We start from the raw sequence: 12,623 nt of genomic DNA, 5'->3' as shown, positions 1-12,623 counted from the left end.
ACTGTTACTGCACGTGCTCAGTGAGACCCTCTCCCCACTTGGAAGACAGAAGACACATTCAACCACTGCTGCTGCATATGTTGAAAAAACAAACAAACAACAGAGAACACAACTTGTTTTTGAGGTATGAAACTATTTTTGAGCTCTATTTTTTGTCACACTGTCCTAAAATTTTTAATTAATTAATCAAAATGTATGTATTTGACTCATTATTTTGTTTACTTCTAAGTATTTAGCATGTGTGAAGGTCAGTGTGTTGAACTGGCACATGATGTTCTGTCCTAGCTGGCAGAGTGGGGATGGTTGCAACATGGTTGCAGCCATATCAAAACAGACCACACAACAATAATTACCAACATAAACAAGTCATTGTTGGGCACATTACATGATAATTCACCCAAATAAATGTGAATTGCTTTTTTCATTGTGAGGTAAATTAAGTTTTATAAGAATAGTTCACACACTGGAGTGTGTCAAGAACAGTTTGTAAAAAAAGAAACAGGTTTGTACAATAAGGATCTAGTTAATAAAAGTTTGTTGCATTGCAGATTATTCCATTCTTCCTGTTGCACACGTAAATACAGAGATTAAACAGCACCTTTATTATTTGCATACATACACAAACAAAATTTAATAAAAATTTGATATTACTAAATAAGTAATAATATATATTATTAAGCTAATTTGTGAAAATTAATCTGTTTTTAATTTGTTGCAAATAGGGATGCAAATTTTGTGCATTTTTTTTTAACCAATAATTGAAAATGCTATCAATTGATTAATTAATTATAAAATACATATTCCCTCATTCTTGTCCTGTTCTCTTCTCTCTTTTTCTTATTTTAATTTTATGATGCCATATTCCAAAAATAGCTCAGCCAGACAAAACAGTGTCAAATGAGGCACAAGTTTTGCAAATTTTTTGATTATGGATTAATTATCAATAAATATTTTTTAATGGGTTAAATTATGATCATGTTCATCAGACTTCTTCCTTTCAAATAAATATTGTGAATGATATGTCATATGTAATCATCTTCAAATGGTGTGGGTAATCAGCAGACAGGCATAAGTATAATAAAGAAAAATTTGGCTGGTGTAGTCCAAATAGTCTGCATAACCGAGAGAAATGTAAAAAGTGTTCCAACCGTCCCCAGTCTCCCCTAAGTGTAAACTATGCTGTTCAGTTAAAACATGTTGTTGTCTGTGTGCAGAGAGAGAGAGAAATGTATGATTAACTCAGACTTTATTAAAATATTCAGACTATCCATTGAATCTCTGCTTGGATTAATTTCTCCTCACCAGCCAGGTTTGCGTATGTTCTGTACTGTAGGGGGAGAGAGGCGGGACCTCGCAGCCGGGAAGGGCGTTCTCTTTGCGGTCAGGCCGGGCAGAGTCATCCCGAGGGGTGGGTCCTCCGGCAGCAGAAAAGGAAAACCCACCTTTTTTCATTGTTAAGGACGCGCTGGAATGTGATGGTTTGATCTCAGAGCGAACCAGGGAGGGGAATATCCGAGAGGAAAGGACCGACGAAAGTGATTCAGGGGAGAAGGGGAAACCAAAGACGCATTCCCTCCGGCTGTCCTGCCGCCTCCAACTCTCTCTGCTGCTGCTTGAATGTGAGAATATGTGGATGAACTTGTCCTCGCCGTGTCGGCAGCAGCGCCAGCAGCAGCGAGTCCCACCGTCCGCATGAGAAGTTGTGGATTTACCGTCGCGTTTTTATGAGCCGGCGGTGGAACAGCTGAGGTAAACTTTATCTTAACGTTTCGGTGTGTGTTTTGGGGTTTGGACAGGGGAACATTGGTCGGGTTCAGACAGCGGCTTCCTGAGTTGGACCCAGTCAGTCGGGACTGCAGAAGTCTGAACTGCGGCAAGTTTTCAACCCTCCTCCTCCTCCTTGTTCCTCTCCTCCTCCTCCTCCTCCTCCTGCTGCTCTGCTCGCTTTCAAGCCAAAATGAAGCATCCAGGACTGCGGAGAAAACCTCAGGTGGTTAAACTGTAGCGCCGCACACAGCATTTACATCTTATTTTCTGCACACACCGCAGATTTTAGGCTACAGTGTATTTGGCGTTATAACTGTTACATGTTTGCGACTCCTCGCTTGTGGCTACGCACTTAATAACGACAGGCTTTTTCATATCTCCTGCTATAGCTTGTTATAAGCGATAGTTCAGAACATGAGGTTGATGAAAGTATTCAACAATCAGTGTTGCCTGCGTGTACAAGCTCCTGACAAGCATGTACCTCTGTGTTTGGCCAAGGATATTATCCTTGTAAAAATGTAACTTGGCCTATCGAGTGGGAATTTAAAGGTATTTTTTAATGCTTTCAGTCAAATGTTTCACTCAGTATCAGCCACACATTTTATGACTTACTGCCCTCTTTTCCTTCAGGATATAAGGAAGCATGAACAGTGTTTACCCATACACACTAATAGCCTGGTAGAGTTGATGTTTACAGAAGGAGATACTGTGTGATATGTGGTAGACTCGATTACAGTCTGACCTATACTGGATTTTTTGAGGCCAGTGCTGATACCAGTATCAGGGAGTAAATTATTATTTGCCAAAAATTACATCAGGGGTAAACTTTCACTGGTATGTTTAATAAAAGTAAATAAAAAACAGAAATATCTACATATTAAACAAGAGGATGAAAAAAGCATGAAATATCTGTCCCAAAAAAAAAACTTTCTAATTGGTAAATATTAGACCACATATGTTGGTATTAATGTAGATCAATATAGCTGTGATAAGTCAAAATTTGGTTGATAAAAACATTAAAAATATTGAAGCATTGGCTGCTTGTGCCTCCTCCTGACATTCTATGTTTTGGCCAGTCATGAGGATATTATCTTGCGTGCTGTTTCAAAATGCAACTTGGCTTATCAAACTGTAATTCCCCTGTTTCCTAAGAGGGAATTTAAGGGTATTTTTTTTATGCATGAGGGCGAAATGTTTCAGTTTCCTTTGCTGGCGTTGAGTATCAGCCATATGAGGTAGCATATCGAGTACAGCCTGAACAATACTGGATTTTTGGGGCCGATAGAAAGAAAAATAAACTATATCAATATATTAGCCGATACTGCAGTGATCCCTAAAATGTGGACATCAATCACTCCATGTAAATTAAGATGGAGTATTTTACCATTCAGCTTTATAGTCCAAAATTGACAATATAAACATTCAGGATGTAGGGAAGCATGGACATTGTGTTTACCCGTACACACTAATAACCTATATTTAGAGTTAATGTTTACAGAACAGAGATACTGTGTGATATGTGGTACATATGACATGGTGCATACACACAGTACACTATAATGTCTGGCCAAAATAATGTTTTGGGTTTAGCTTAATCACTGAGCACTATAAAATCACAGCTGAGCACTATAGTCAACATAAGGACATTACATTCACACAAAATAGACTAGTGGTGGATCTACACAACCCACTGAGAGGATGTTATAGTGATTTTACATTAGGAACACCTCATGTCTTTAGGTCCTCAATCTGCTGAAGTAATTAACTGTTAACTAAGACATCTTGACACCCTGAACCTGTTATGATATATTAGTTGTGCACACGTTCCTGTGTGCAGGAGTTAGCATTAGGTTGATGGATAAGCAGGGCTGCCAAAAAACCACTCAAAAAATATGAATGTAGAGACGTGGAGAGAGTCTGTATCCATAATGATGACTGATTTAAGAGCATAGTGTATTTAAGAGGTGCAGGATTGTTTACATATTATCATGTGTTTCTTTATTAATATGATACAAATATTTTTTAAACAATATAATAAAACATTTTAATCTACAATAATATTGTGACACTCCTAGTGGACAAACACGATATGACCTCAAGGAACTGACTTAGCCTTGAATCTGTTGTTGAAAGTTAGTCTGAAAACTAGCTCTGAAAATTAGTAACTGATAGAGAAAAAAATAAATAACAACACTTAAATTCTTTGATTAATTATTTAAGTAATTGATCAAGGAAAAATGTCAAATATCCGCTGATTCTAGCTTGTCAAATGTTATGATTTGTTGCTTTCTTTTTGTTGATTTATCGGGCGATACTGTTGATTGCAACTGGCCTATCTGCAAATTAGATAACATTCACTGATGCATTGGACAATGTTTGTCTGTTGTGTTGCATCAATTTTGCGTTCACAAATGTTGTGCTGGTCATTTGTGGTATAACTAGAAAAACAGTAGCTAGGTCGGTATCATCATAGCTTATCGGCCAAATTATTTTAAATATCGAAATTCACATTTGGTGCACAACTTATATGACTTCTAAAATATTAAGTGGTTTTGGACTGTTCATCAGACAAAACAAGCAATTTGAAAATGTCAAGCTTTGGGTGACATTTTGCACAATTTTCTCGCATTATAAGCGAAGTTGACACATCAAACAATAAGTAATCAGAACTGCAGCCTTACTTTGGTGATTTGCTAAATCAACAAACAGTGTGGCAAGATGTGTCTGTTCTGTTTTGAGTATGTGCGTGTTTGTTTTCCTTCACGTGAGGGTGGGAATGTGTAGGCTGCACATGCATGCATGTAACCCAGAGTCTGAACAGTATGTGCCCTGTGCTGCCTCACCCCAACAGTAATAGAGGAGTGTGTGTGTGCATGTGTCAACAGCAGAAAAGGTAGTTGTAGTGGTGGAATACTAATCTGCCAGGTGGAGCTCATAAAGAGCAGCACAGGGAGGGAAGGAGATGGAGGGACCTGCCTTGACCTGTTTCAGACACGAAGGAGACAAAAAAAAAAAAAAAAGAAATCACTGATGACTTTCCAGTAAGGCTCGCCCTCCCAGCCAGCTGTAGATTATACCAGCTGAGCTACCAGCTTGTGTTGCTGTGAAGCCACTTTTCCTCCTGGACTCTGCACAGGCACTTGCATCAGGCAGCTTGTCATGTGCGAAAAGGGTTTCCTATGGTATTTTGGGGGGGATTATGACGCCGCATGTGGAGGGAATGTCTGCATTTTATGCTGTCACTTTGGAAATGTTGGGAGAAATGCAAAGGGAAAATTAGATGAGAGTAGCAGCAAAGTGAAGAGTGAGATGTCTAAATTTTCCCTGATTATGCTTGATCCATGCATTACAGCCTTGGGAAAATTGTGCTCCAAATTAAGTTTGGTTGCGTTGGCTCTCAGGAGGGATGATTCCCAGTGGATGCCCCCTTCTGACTTTTCATGCCAGTAACTCAACATGACTCCTCAGTGCAATTATGGTTATTAACACAGTAGGAGAGCCACCGCCATCACCACCGCTTGTTTTGTGATTTTAAGCTCAGATTATTTAATATAATATAATACATCTTGACACCCTGAACCTGTTATGATATATTAGTTGTGCACATGTTCACAGGCACTTATCAATAGTCAGTGTATTATTTAAACATTAAAAGCACAAAATAAAAGAACCAATAACATCAGAGCTTTGCCAAACAAAATTCACCACACTGCAAAGGGGAGAAGGAGTTGGAAGAAAGACCAGTGCAATTGCCATCATGTGGAAATGGACTTTTGAATTTAAAAAGTCAGACAGCAAGCAGAAAACAGTAATCTGAGTACAAATCATGTCAGATAACTGTGGTTATATGTGGTGGTAAAACGGTTTTGTGGTTTTGTATTTTTTCTATTTATTATTCCAGTTTTGCTCATTAAATGTTATTAAAATACCTTTCTCCTAATAATACAGTTAAGAGTGCAATAATAGCTGCCATGGAGTTGCCATACCAGTTCTTCACCCCTGCAGAGAAATTTAATATTAAAGAAGAACAAATGTACTGATATATACTGTTACCGTCCATGCTTGAAATTATAGTGTGATATAATTTTTAGTCCATACTTCCCAGCCCTATTGCTGGCCTATTAGTTAGTTTGTGTTATTTTGTGACATTTTGAACACCAACATGACACAATAACCAAAACAAACTAACCAACTGAGGCAGTGGTAGACTGAGAACGCTCGTGTTCTGCAAGATAAAATTACCCATTTCACCCATGGAGTTTGGTTGGTTTGGAGAGAGTGATATTTGGCTTATATAACGGTGGTTTACTGTTGGAAAAGGCTTTCTGATAGAAAACTAAAGCTGTGAAAATATTCTAAATAAAGAGTATACTGATATTAACTTTTTTAGGTGGACTTTTTAAAATTGGCCAAAATATCTTTTGTTGCTGACCCCGTCCACAGGTGTTCACTGATGAGCTTCTGTGCTGGCGATCTCGTACAGCCCCACATTAAGTAATCTGAACTGTCCCTTTAAAGTGATCTGGATGCCAACAAGTGAAAGTTACACAAAGACAGAGTCTGCACCGTGTCCTGTCCAGGAGTTGTCGCCTGCCATGCAAAGTAATAATCATACCCCTCTCTCTTCTCTCCTTTTACGACCTGGGCTATACCACGCATGATTGGTTTTCCACTCCGCAGAACGCCGCGACCGCCCTATGAAACTGCCTGCACTGCTTTGGGTGAAACCAAAAACTAATCATTATGGGTGTCCAATAAGGGTAATTATCAGACTAAGCACTGGACCTGGGGATTACGGAGTGGCTAAATGACTGCTCTGGGGATTAAATTAAAATATTGAGGTTTTCTGCCTGGGAGAATCAAACCGCTGGGAATGTCGAGCCCAGCCTGTCGGTGGTAGTATTACTGCCACTCGGCACATCAAGGTTTATTCACCAGAGCCCCTGCTGTTAGTGTAGTGCACTGACGTCATTAGATGCAAGTGGAAGCAAATAAAAAAGGATATTACCAATGTTTTGCTGGATGTAAATTCATATGAAGAAAAAGTCTTGTAGTATTTCAATCGTCAGCCTGTGTAGTTATCAGAATACACACAGTGAGCAATTATTTTTGAGCTGCAACATTGAACCAATTAGTTGTCAACTATTAAATGAATTGCAAACTATTTTGATAATCCATTAATCAGTTGAACTAAATTGGAGCAACGTCATCAATGAAAATAAATGTTGGTTGCAGCCCTATCTATTTTAATTATCAGTTAATCTGACAGTATATTCTTGATTAATAATGTAATCGTTTTGTCCATGAAATATCAAAACATTGTGAAAAATGGTCATTATTATTAGCCAGAGTCTGAGGCAACGTATTCAGATGGCTTGTTTTAAATGAAAAAAGTAAAAGATATTTAATTTACTGTCAAACATGACTAAAGAAACCATCAAATCTTCACGTTTTATACTTTTTATTCAGTGCATACTTTGTAAACTTGACATATTGTCACTGTGGTTTTGTTGTTGTCATATGCACAGTAGGTTTCTCCTAATGTTTTTATGCTGCACCATAAGTAAACTCCAGACACAGTAAAGATTTATTCAATGAAATTAACTGAATTTGAGAAGCTGAAACTTGCTTTGCATTTTTCAGTTATCTAAAGATTAATTTTCTGATGACCGACTAATCAATTGTTAACTTGACACATCTTAAGGCAACAACAAGGAACTCATATTTTGTTGATTTTAGATGCCCCAATTGACTTAAGCAATACTTTTCCATTGTAATAACCACAAAATATGATGTCAAAAAATAAAATTAGCAAAATAAAAACCTCCCACTGCTTCTTTTGTAGTACTTCTCACTAGATTTCTATTTAAAGATAAATAAAACAAGGCTATAACATGATGACACATAAAGCAAATGTGACAAGAAGACAGCACTGTCAGTAAGTGAGACAGTGAGGGGTTAGCGGGACTGTGTGGAAGTCATCAACATGAGCAGGAGTGTGTCCTTTGCAGCGTAACCTATGCATCCTGATAAGCTGTAATGGATAGCTCAAATAGAATTTGGATCGGATGGTGTTGGTGTTGGTTATTATTAGTGGTAGCCAGACTCAGGGCTCCTTAAAATAGTACGGATGAATCATGGTCTCTTCGAGCCTCTTATTAAAGCCCACACACAGCCTGTGTTGTGAGTGTATATCCTTTGTCAGTGTGTGTATGTGTGTGTGTGTGTGTTTTGTGTTAATGTAATAATGGGCTCAGTATCCGGGACAGAGGCTGCTGCTGTTGACAATACGCAGGCCAGCTGGAGCTGCTGTCTGTCTATTAGCAGACGTGAAGGAGGATGGCTTAATGCCATAAAGACACCTAAATTAGACAGAGTATGTATAGACGCTGTCTCCAGCCACAACAAACACTTCCAGCAGCAACCGGCAGTTGATTTGAATTGCATAGATATGTAAAATTGGCATATTTTATGTATTGTTAATATATATATGGTTAAACATGGTGGTCAGACCTGCCTGACGTTTCTGCTGTGCTTATTTTATGTACTATGTTGCTTTGCTAGCATCTCAAACAAACCAAATCTACCAGCTGCTGCTAGTTTGGGGTACAACTCTAGCCATCATTTTCTTTAGTCTGTGGCGCAAAAGGTAAATTAGGTGTCCAGCCCGTTGTGGTAAGGGCATGCACGTTAACTGCTACTTTGGTTATTTAGGCGATTTTGTGTTGGTGATCTCTGGACTGGTGCTGCTGAAATCAGCAGAAAATTCATCAACAACAACAATCAGCCAAAAATCAAACTTACTAAGCAAAAGTACCCAACATCCTCTGCTTTCAGTTTGTCTGACTTGGAGAGTAAGTGCTGCTTTTTTGTTTTATATGAATTAGGGTCAAATAATTTGGTTTGTTTTGACTGTTAAGAACTTCGTCTTCATATAAGAGACCTGGGCCCCCAATTTTAGAGGATTTTTTCTTAAGGGATCTCCCTACTCCCCCTGAGTAATTTTTAAGGTTTCACGGTCCATAAGTGATCAACAAGGATCACTATAAATTACAATCAGTCAAAATGGCTGATGTTATTTCTTCTCCTGTTGTTCCAACTTACAGTAAATGTGATAAAAGTTAAACTATTCTATTCCTCCTTATGGTGGGGTCTCCCTACAACCCATCCAAGGACCTGTGTTGGTCCCTGGACCACAGTTTGAAAACCACTGCAATAGTCATTGGTTGCAACACTGTAAATGCAGCCATCACTCTTGTTTTCTAGATGTAAACGTTTTCTTTCCCCATCACCTCTTTATATGTTGTCTCTCTCCTCTACTGTACACAGTGATTTTCCCCTCTTCCTCTGTTTCTTCCACTCCTTCCCCCTCTCGTCCCGCCGCTCTTTTCCCTGCCAGCTTTCTTTATCAGTGGAGGACCAGTGACAGGGCCGGGCTCTGTGATTTCAGCTGGAGTTCAAACTACTTGAACTTTGTGTGTGTATTCGCAGGGTCATTTTGCGTGTGTGTGCATGCATGTGTGTGTGCCAGAGCACTTTTCCTCGGTGCTGTTCCCAGCCATGTCGATCTGTCATCGGATACTAGAGTCTGAGAGTGTCAATCACTCAGCGAGTAGTAGCCAGAAGTTCATCCCAGCTCCGAGTGTTCACACGCCTCGCTCAGGCTCTCATTAACACACACACTGACACACACACACAGCAACAGATATGTGCTCTCACTCTTCAAGAATTCAACGTCAAAGCAAGAATGGATTCTGTTCATGCAACTTCTTCTGCGTGTTTGTGTGTGAGTGTGAATGAATCCCCCTCGTTAGTCCTCCAAAGCGTGCCAAACAGTCTCCTCATTACCAGCTGCTCTGGTGGGCTTTCTGTGTTGTGTGGTGCCGTGGTCACTCACTGAGGCCTCATCACTCTGCTGTGCTGCAGCAGGTGACTCTGAACCAACAGTCTCATCACGGGAGATCTGCTCCAGCGAAAGCTGCAGGTGCACGTGACCGTGTTGTTTCCACTATGCTGTAGACTGTCCCCATCAAAACAAGCGATATCAATGTAGAATCTGTAAACAAGGGACGAAGTTTTTGTAACTGAAGTAGGGTTGGGTGATGTCTGCCAAATTGTTATATGAGAATGTTCACAGTGAAATTTTGAGTGATGAATGACGATGTCGTTGCTGGGTCTGTAACTTTGTGCGATAGACAGTGACAATGTCCATCTGCCCAACCTCATTCAGAAGTGTTCTTGTTGTAGGCAGTCAGTTTGTAGTTCAAGTAGTAGTGACCAACTCACTCACGTCTCAAGCTGCTAATGGGGCTGTAATCAATGACCTTTGCACGAAAGAGGAAGTCTCGGCCCAGATATCCGTTATCTGGAAATCCGATGGCTATGCCAAAATCCCCAAAACACTGGCCATTGCTGTCCCTACCGAGATTGGATGGGATAATTACTTGACCTGTTTCCTAATCATTTAATTTTTTGTATTTTATCAGTATGTCAGATTTAGATATGAGTAAACTGCCATGTTATGCCTCAGGGTTTGATAACATACACTTTAAAAATGTGAAATTCATTCAGAGGTGCTTCATCACATTATGACAAACATAATATAATTGCTCATTAAATGCTCTAACCCATTTCCTGCAGTGGTACAGTACACCCAGAGATTGTTGAGGGAGAGTCACTTTAACATAATTAATTAATGAGGCAAAGTCTCTCATGGTAGACAGATTGTGTATGGTTTCATGGCCAGGTCATGGTAGCAGTATATATCATGATACAGTAATTCATCTGTAAATTCAAGCAAAAAATAGTTTAAAATGACTCTACCAAACCTCATTGTATTTGATTATTTTCTTCTTTAATTAGAGCTTCCATACATACATGCATTTTTTCTCCATGTTTTCTTGTCACTCTCTCCTGCGGTGGAGATCACATGAGAATCCAGCCCCGAGAGCTGCAGTGGAAATGCTAACTCTCTTCCGGTGAGCTCATTTCTACCATCATGCAGTATATATCGCTATATCGCCCAGCCCTATATCATGGCACATATTGTCATATTGGCCAACCCTATGTGAAATACAATAAATACAATGCGGTTTACCTTCAGTTTTACCTTAAAGTAAGCCTTCCTGGCTGTATATAATAGCTTGTATTTTGTCATTTGTGTCATAATAGTCAGAAACATTGTAAGACTGTGTAACCCTGACTCATAGTTCACCTGTCAGTCAGCCATCTCTGTCAACTCTGCTGCGCTGACCTGTAAAAGATTTTATTGAGTTGCTGGACGGTTATCAAACCTGTTACGTGAGCAGGTGGTTATGAAATAGGAATGTTTTGGGCAAATTAGGCTGCTGTGAAATGATCAACTTTGTACCCTAGTTGGAACAAATATTTGGTAGGAGCCAAAAGGTTCATAGATTGTTTGTATCGAAGCTCTGCCACAGAGAGGCACATACACCGACATTAATGAGTCATCCACTTTGAGGAAAAACGTGTCTTTGAAACATTTACTGAACCTTTACTCAGAGACCTCTGCTCCCTCAGTGCTGCTTGATACCCTGAGTGACACATTTACATTTCCTCCTATTCTTTCATGTGTGACAAGCCAGTAAGCCAGTCAGCTTAGCAATTTTGGCAGAAGGACATTTCCTTTCCCTTTGTCATTATGGAGAAATCCTCACAGCTCAGTAGAGAGCTATAAATGCACATTCCCAGTTATTTTTGTAAATCCTTTTGCTCTATGTAGCTGGAGGTATACAAAGCCAAGAGGATAGCATGACAGCATATATGCTGTACGGCCTTTCTGTTGCTATATTTACCTTACCTTATCATGGTATGTTGACTGAGAAGGTTAAAAACTGTAAAACCTCTGCTTAAACCGAGCTAAAACATGTGGTGGTTGGAACACAACACCAGGAGCAGGATCTTGATAACGAATGCAGTTCTGGGCATCTTTTTATGACAAATTATAAACCTGGCTCAGACACTAGATGCACAGGCTTGAAACAGATGTCTTCATCGCTCCTGTTCACTGTTATCCATTGGTTGTAATGCAGACCTGCACCAGACTTCCAAACTGCGTCCTAGCACCATATTTCAGGACTTTTAATTTATGAACACCCATCACCCCCCTGCAGCCCTCCAAAACCAAGCAGCTGCCCTGCTGTTGACCATGTGATGGTTCTCAAGCTATGGTAACTGAAGAATTAAAAAAAAAAAAAACATCTGCTCTTCATTTTGGCTTCTCAAGTGTCCACCATTTCCTTATCACACAGGAGCAGAGACAGATGCATTTATACAAGAATGTAATTTATTACTTTTGATTGATCATTCACATATTTTTGACACTTTTCCAGCTTTGCTGCTGCTTCAACTTCCATAGGATTGAATCTGAGGTCAAGATATCTGTGAATCAGTCAGTTTAGTCTTCAGTCTTTACTCTAGAGGTTTCTCATGTGAGTCATCTTTTGAAGTCTCATGTCTGTCTCTCTTTGTCTTGCTTTTGCCAACAATAACATTATCTATCACAGATGCAACCTCATTGCGGCTTAAAGGGATAGTGTGGATAGTAAGTGGGGTTGTATGAGGTACTTAATGATAGTCACTGTATTGACTTTAGTAGATGATGTGTTGGGAGGAGTACCACCACTGAAGCTTGTGGACAGGGTATTTTAGCCACTTAAAAAAAGGTCCACCTAAAAATATCAATATCAGTTTAAGTGTACAGTACATTTAGAGTATTTTTATCACTTTACTTTGCCCTCAGACAGCCTTTTTTGATGGGAAATCACCATTATAGAAGCCAAATTTTGCTCTTTCAAAGCCAACCAAACTCCAGTGGTGAAATCATTGATTTTACC

General features: G+C 39.4%; 1 protein-coding gene across 1 annotated transcript in view; it reads left to right on the top strand.

Annotated features, from left to right (window-relative positions):
• The first annotated feature begins 1,304 nt into the window (after positions 1-1,304).
• luzp1 (leucine zipper protein 1) overlaps positions 1,305-12,623 on the top strand; it is a 62,447-nt gene continuing 51,128 nt past the window's right edge. The window contains exon 1 of the mRNA XM_084742596.1: positions 1,305-1,749. The gene's annotated coding sequence lies outside the window, so the exon portion shown is untranslated. The remainder of the gene's footprint in view (positions 1,750-12,623) is intronic.

The sequence above is a fragment of the Lutjanus erythropterus genome, chromosome 18 (genome assembly GCF_056507025.1).
Source record: "Lutjanus erythropterus isolate fLutEry1 chromosome 18, fLutEry1.hap2, whole genome shotgun sequence".
Lineage (NCBI taxonomy): Eukaryota > Metazoa > Chordata > Actinopteri > Lutjaniformes > Lutjanidae > Lutjanus > Lutjanus erythropterus.
Note: the sequence above shows the minus strand (reverse complement) of the source record. Positions and strands in the feature narration are given on the sequence as shown.